Source organism: Dunckerocampus dactyliophorus, chromosome 8 (assembly GCF_027744805.1).
Source record: "Dunckerocampus dactyliophorus isolate RoL2022-P2 chromosome 8, RoL_Ddac_1.1, whole genome shotgun sequence".
Taxonomy (NCBI): Eukaryota; Metazoa; Chordata; class Actinopteri; order Syngnathiformes; family Syngnathidae; genus Dunckerocampus; species Dunckerocampus dactyliophorus.
This window is the reverse complement of record NC_072826.1, coordinates 24,463,188-24,470,412: the sequence shown is the minus strand read 5'-3', so window position 1 is coordinate 24,470,412 and position 7,225 is coordinate 24,463,188. Positions and strand designations below refer to the sequence as shown.

The 7,225-nt window shown below is 40.3% G+C and overlaps 1 pseudogene; it reads right to left on the bottom strand.

The window, feature by feature from the left end:
* Positions 1 to 238: 238 nt before the first annotated feature.
* On the bottom strand, positions 239 to 6,711 carry LOC129186259 (tigger transposable element-derived protein 1-like; annotated as a pseudogene).
* Between the last annotated feature and the right edge of the window lie 514 nt (positions 6,712 to 7,225).

The window sequence follows — 7,225 nt, the reverse complement described above, 5'->3', positions numbered from 1 at the left end:
ATATGGACTGGAGACCCGTAGATTGCAATGGAAACCCCTCCCGAGGTGGTGGAAAATGAGAAGGCTAAGATCCTGTGGGACTTCCTAATCCTGACCGATAAGATGGTTATGGCCAACCAACCGGACATCATGATCATGGATAAGTAGCAGAGGACAGCCACTGTGATCGATGTAGCCATCCCCAATGATGGCAATATCAGGAAAAAGGAACACGAGAAACTAGAGAAATACCAAGGACTCAAGGAAGAGCTGGAGAAGCCTGGAAGGTGAACGCAACAGTGGCGCCCGTGGTCATAGGAGCACTGGGGGCTACGCCCCCCACACTGGAGAAGTGGCTCCAGCAGATACCTGGAGAAACATCAGACATCTCCGTCCAGAAGAGCGCAGTCCTAGGAACAGCTAAGATACTGCGAAGGACCTTCAAGTTCTCAGGCCTCTGGTAGAGGACCTGAGCTTGAGATGAAAATTGTTGGTACCATTCGTTCAAGAAAGAAAAACTCACAATGATCACAGAAATAACTTGAATCTGAAAAAGTGATAATAAATAAAAATTCTATGAAATTTAACCAATAAACGTTATACATTGCTTTTCAACCATGTTTCAACAGAATTATTGAAAAAAATAAACTCATGAAACAGGCCTGGATAAAAATGATGGTACCCCATAACTTAATATTTTGTTGCACAACCTTTTGAGGCAATCACTGCAATCAAACGATTCCTGTACCTGAGACTTTTGCACCTCTCAGTAGGTATTTTGGCCCACTCCTCATGAGCAAACTACTCCAGTTGTCTCAGGTTGGTGTTTGGTGACATGGTGTGTACCACACTCAACATGGACCAGAGGAAGCAAAGAAAAAATTGTCTCAGGCGATTAGAAAGAAAATTATCGACAAGCATGTTAAAGGTAAAGGGTATAAGACCATCTCCAAGCAGAGATGGTATGTGTATATATATATATATATATATATATATATATATATATATATATATATATATATATATATATATATATATATGTGTGTATATACAGTCAAACTTGTCTATAGCGGTCACCAGAAGAAGTATGCAAAAGTGGCCGCTATAGACAGGTGGCCTCTATAGACAGGTTGGCGTCCAGTTTGAATGTTGACCAGTAGAGGGCACTGCGGACTGCGGATAAAAGTTGTACAGCACTACTAGGCTTGTTATTATCATGGTTCATGGTTTTAATCCTGAACATGCATGAGTCAAACAGTGGCACATCACATAGTACAATTCACAGTTTTGCATCACCCCTCATCAGTTTCACATCAGTTGCAATACATTTATTCACCTCTTGTTCTTCCAAGTGTACTTTGTAGGTCTACATGACAATGTAGTGCAATCATAGCCAAGGTTTTTACTTACTAAAAGGAAGCTAGAGGCTTAATAATAACTGATAGAATATATCCACGACCCACAGAACAAAGCTGTGCTAGTAATGTCTTACGCTTGTTTTTAATATTTTACTTTTTATACGGCAGTGTCATTACAGCTTTAGTTCATCAGGAAGTGACGGGAAGTGACGGTGGGCAAGAGAGCTAGGCTCAGTGCTAGCTGTGAGTTTCGAGAGAGTTGGGAAGTGTGTTTATGTTGGTGTGGATGTAAAGTCCTGCAGTGTTCTCCGCTGTTAATAAAGCCATTAAAGTGCATCGGCGACATGAGTCTCTCCTTCCCCACAACAAGCGGCATTACAGTATTGACCAGTGCACACCAGGAAATAAACGGTGTCATTTCTTACAGGCATTGGCTGGACAGCTATGTAGTGGGGCTTGTTTAAGCTTTGCCTTGTGGGCAAGCAGGAAGGAGAGACGATGCTGAGAGATGTGTGTGTGTTCTGAGCTGCTGTCTGGTGGCCGCGTTCAATAAATAAAGTTGGCAGAAGCAACAGGAGAAGTTTCCTTCTTTGCTTCGGAGCTGAATAACACTGACAAGTTAACAGACTAGTAGCGAACAGAAAAGAAGACGGATTTGTTTGTGTCGAATACACTTTGATGGATTTGTGGATGAGGATTGATGAAAAATAACGTGAGTACATTCTAAAATACTTCAATTAAGTACAACCAAATTCAGTTTTGCTCCCGCTGCCGCATGCATGCTAGCGTATGTTTTTTTTTTTTATTGTAGCGTCGCTGGGAGCACGTCCTGTTCCCAGCCTAATTTGCGGTAATGTTTTGGTGCAAATGCTCTTAAAGTTACATGTTTTACCAGGAAATAGCAAGCTCAAAAGAAGACGGCTTTTTTATGTGGAACAACTGACAGTTTGTGTGGATCTTGTGAATGATTGTGACTGAGCTAGGACTCAGTAATTAAAGTCTACACACGACGGCTTCATTGATTGAAAAATCAAACTTTTTCGTGCATGAAGCTTCTACTTGAGTCGGTAATTTGGCCGCTATATGTGGTTAGATATTGACCAAGGGAGACAAAATGGGTGGCCGCTGGCCGCGTTGGACAGGTGACTGCTATACACAGGGTCTATAACATGTAAATTTGCTGCGGGGATTTTTCAGTGGCTGCTATAGGCAGGTGGCCGTTCTATAAAGGTGGGCGCTAAGACAGGTTTGACTGTATATATATATATATATATATATATATATATGTGTGTGTGTGTGTATATATGTGTATATATATATATATATATGTATATTTATATACACTCAGTCCCCAACCAACGAACACAATTGGTTCCAGACGACCGTTCGCAAGTCGATTTGTTCGTAAGTTGAACAAAAGGTAATATTACCAATTATATAGGTACTACATGTATGTGTATACTGTACATATATACATATACATATACATATGTATGTAAATATGAGTTTGGATGCAGTAGTAATATTTAACGAGGATAATTAATGAAAAAAAACAATAATAATAAAAATGATATAATAATACGTAATGATAAATGTTATTTACCTTTGAAGAGGAGTGGTCGAGCATACGTTGTTGGTGCTAGTGGTGGAGAAGGAGGAGGAATTATTGAAGAAAGGACAAATCGTCGTCGTCGGTAGACTCTTCTAAAAGAGGTAGTTCAGTGGAAACTACTGAGGTGGAAGGAATTGGCAACGAAGGTGTAGCCATTGGTGGCGAGTCACTTGGTGACGACGGTGCAGGAGTAGCAAATGTCCGTTTGAAGAAGCTTTCAATGGAAGTTTGTATGGTCTTCCTTTTCTTCTCCTAGTAGCACTGTAGAGCAGGGGTGTCAAATTCGTGCCATGGAGGGGCCGAGACACTGCAGGTTTTCTTTCCAGCCAGTCACTAAAGCAGGTGATTTTAATGATCAACACCTTCAGTTTGAGGGAAGGAGCTCATAAATTAAATCACCTGCTGGAGAAACTGGTTGGAGAGAAAACCTGCAGCGTCTCGGCCCTCCAGGGCACGAGTTTGACACATGTGCTGTAGAGCGTCGTTGATACTGGCTGAGACCTTCAAGAACCTCTCAAGATTAGGGTCTTGACCCTCCAGAAACATTAGCCCCTCTTCAAATTTGGAAAAGGCAGACGAAAGAAGCTTTGTGTCGAACTTCTTAATGGGAAGTGTTTCTTCTTCTTTCGCTTCCTCCTCCTGCTCTTGGCGCTCCATCTCCTCCAACTCCATAAGTTCTTCATTGGTTCGCTCCTCGAAAAGCTCCTCAAAATCATCCTCCTCCAAGTTGAGCTGCAGCTTCTTGCTGATCTCTATCAAGCTGGCAACCACATTCTTGCTCTCCTCCTGTGGATTGAAACTTTTAAAGTCGTGGCAAAACTGTGGGGTCAGATACCTCCATACACCATGCATATTTGATTGAGTGACCTCACGCCACGCAGCATCGATATTCTTGATGGAGTCGTAGATGTTATACGACTTCCAGAAGTCACGTAGAGTAGCCTCGGTGTTCTCTCGGTCTACGGTTTGAAGTGCTTGTCTGTGCGTCCGTTGGGTGTAATATTTTTTCAAGTTGGAAATCACACCTTGATCCATCGGCTGTATGATAGAGGTGGTGTTGGGAGGGAGATAGACCACCTTAACATCTGGGTGGAAGTCGTCCAAGTGCGGTGGATGCCCGGGTGCGTTATCGAGTATCAAAAGAATCTTGAATGGGATCTTATTCTCGCGACAATACAGCTTGACCTCAGGGATAAAGTGGTGGTAGAACCAATCCTCGAAAATGGTAAGAGTTACCCAGGCCTTGTTGTTAAACATCCAAATAATGGGTAATGAACTCTTGGTCACGTTCTTAAGTGCTCTGGGGTTTGCAGCATGGTAAACAAGGAGAGGGTTCACCTTAAAAGTCACCAGACGCATTTCCGCCAAGCATCAGCGTGAGTCGATCCTTGGCCGCCTGTAGTTCGACACAAAGCCCGGGCATACTTTTCTCCTCTCGGCTGATGTAGGTCCTCGTTGGCATCTTCTTCCAAAAAAGGCCCGTTTCATCGACGTTGAAGATTTGTTGTGGGGTGTATCCATTAGCACCGATGATACCCTTTAGGATAGAAGGAAATTCTTCGGCAGCCTTCTTATCTGTACTTGCAACCTCACCTTTTAACTTAAGGTTGCGCAAATTTGCTCGCTGTTTAAAAACAACAAAACCAACCATGGCTAGCCACAAAGGTGTCTTCTTCAGCAGCATCCCCTCCTGCCTTAGCCTTCACATCTTCAAAAAGGCTTCTAGCCTTTTCTTGGATCAACGAAAGGGAAACACACTGTAAACCCGGATAAGTTGATTGTACTTAAACTATTTGTGTCAAGTGATTGCCTCAAATGGTTTAAGTAATTGACAGCAGAGAAAATGACTTTGTATAGTCAACTTAAATGTACAATAATCAGCATTTAACATTTTAAAGTTATATAAACTTAAATGATTTAAGTAATCAACAAAAAAAAAATGTGGAGTCTACTTAAAATTCTAGTTTTATTAACAATATGAATATATTAAATTTAATATTATATTTGGGATAATAAAATTCCAATTGAATTCTTCTTTTGTCAATGACCACACAAAGCAGTACATTTTATTTATTTTATTTAGTTAGAAACACAACAAAGCAACAAATATGTATTAACAATGATGCTGTGTGAAATACCAGATGCAAATCCAAAATAACAGTAAGACCTTGTTTTCATAAAATTATCAAAATGGGTCTTTGCCAACAATTACAACAGTATATTCTTACTTTTTGCTGCAGATATTACCTTACAGTACCATTCTATGATGCAGCAAACAGAACATGTGTATTGAATTATGAAACAATTTCCTTCCAAATACAACCACAGCACAGTTTTTTAATTATTTGTTCTGTGAACAGTTTGAAAAAAACAACAACACTGACCATGTAACAGCATAGTACGAGTGCTAAAGGAAAAACTATATGCTGTGTGTGCCACACAAAGTAGGCATTAAAAATAACTATGCAGCGAGGACCAGAGTTGGAAAAAAAAAATGCAACTTTCTACATGTGTCCTATGACAAGGCATCTAACGGCTGCAAAGAAATATAACACACACTTAAATGTAGAACAAAGATATGCATCTTATATCAGTTTATTTGTTCATATAGAGAAGTACCACAATGGAAGGTGGGAGAATTAGTTTTTTGTAATATGTATGAACTAACCATCAATATCATGACAAGAAAAAACAGTAGTCTGTTGTAGCAGGTCAGCTAACTGCTTGCCTATCCGACCTGTCTTCCTCTTGAAGATTTCCATCAAGCTTGGACACAAACCATCAAGAACACCAAAGAACTCTTCTTTAAGATTTCTACCAGCAACCCTGTTAAACTCCAAGTACACCTGAAAAATATGAAATATGCTCAATTTTGATACAGTATTCAGGCAGAGTTACTTACAAAAAAACACAAGCAAGGAAAGGGCTCAGTTCTTGCATAAGTCCCATGTTTTAGCCTATAATGTTTAAAAAGCTGTGCTCTCTTCTCACAGATGTCAGGGCAGTACTTGCACTTCCAAGACATTTTAACATGGTTTTAAACAAAAATAGGAGGGCAAAGTAGAGAGGGCTACTCTAAAAACACAATGCTGCAATTGTCCAATGCTCAAAATTGACTTAAGTCAACCTCAAATTTACACACATTCAAACGTACATGTTTCAAACTAGAAATGTTCCAGCAGTTTCTAATACTTGAATAGAGAAAACAGCTCACCTCATTCAGGCAGAAAATGGTATCCTCTTTTTGGCAGGCAAATGTCCTTTAAAAGCATCCAAACATGCTAAAAACAGAAGAATGCTGGCAGAAATGTATTGTCCAAGGAACATGCAAAGTGCAATGACCTTAAATTGCTCTGTGAAAATTGGAAAATGGCACAACTTTCTCTGTAACCTCCAACGGACAAGCACAGACTTGTCTTGAGTTTTGAGCCAATCACAACAGGGCAGCACTGTGACCTGAGACAAAAACTTGATAGTTTAAGTTTGTTAAACTTACAAAAATGAGTACACCCAATGACTGTCTCATACCCTCTTCATATACTCATACTGTTTAAGTCATGTGATAAAACTCATTTTTAAAAGTGGTATTTACTCAAACTGTTTGCATAGAATGAACTTTTAGGTTAAGAGTGCAGGTATGCGTTGTTGATTCATGTTCTCCAGACACATACAAAGGAGTTTTTCCATCTCTCCCATGCATTTGCCTCTCCTCTTTGAAATGATAGTGGATGCCATTGGTACAGAAGTCTTCACATATTCCATAATACGAACCTTGCCTTTGTAAATTATGGTTGACATATTCACTCCATAGGCACGCCACTGTCCAACTTCTTTATGATGGCCACCTTCGTTTCCATAGAAATTGCTTGACGTTTCCTACCACTAAAACTAGCACTAGCACTCGATTTATCAGCCATGATAACGGATAAAAAAACGTCTCTGTAAAGTATCGAATGGGGTACAAACAAAGTGCTCCGAGGTGTTATCAGCAACACGTGCAGTGACGAACTGAGAAAGATGGAGTGAGAGGAATGCTGCTACCCACCATTCGTAGCGGCGGAATGGCGCGCTATTCAAAAATAGCGCCTACGCCTACAAATTTAAATGACAAAATATCGCAATTTTTGACAAAATACATGAAAAAATAGACCAGTCGGCGTGTGTTTGTAAAAAATCGCGATTGGCATTTGCCGATAAATGCATTTCAGTGCCAATCACGACAGCCTGTGGCTTGCACTGTTGCAGCCCACAGCGACCCTTTCTTGCAGTGTAGTGT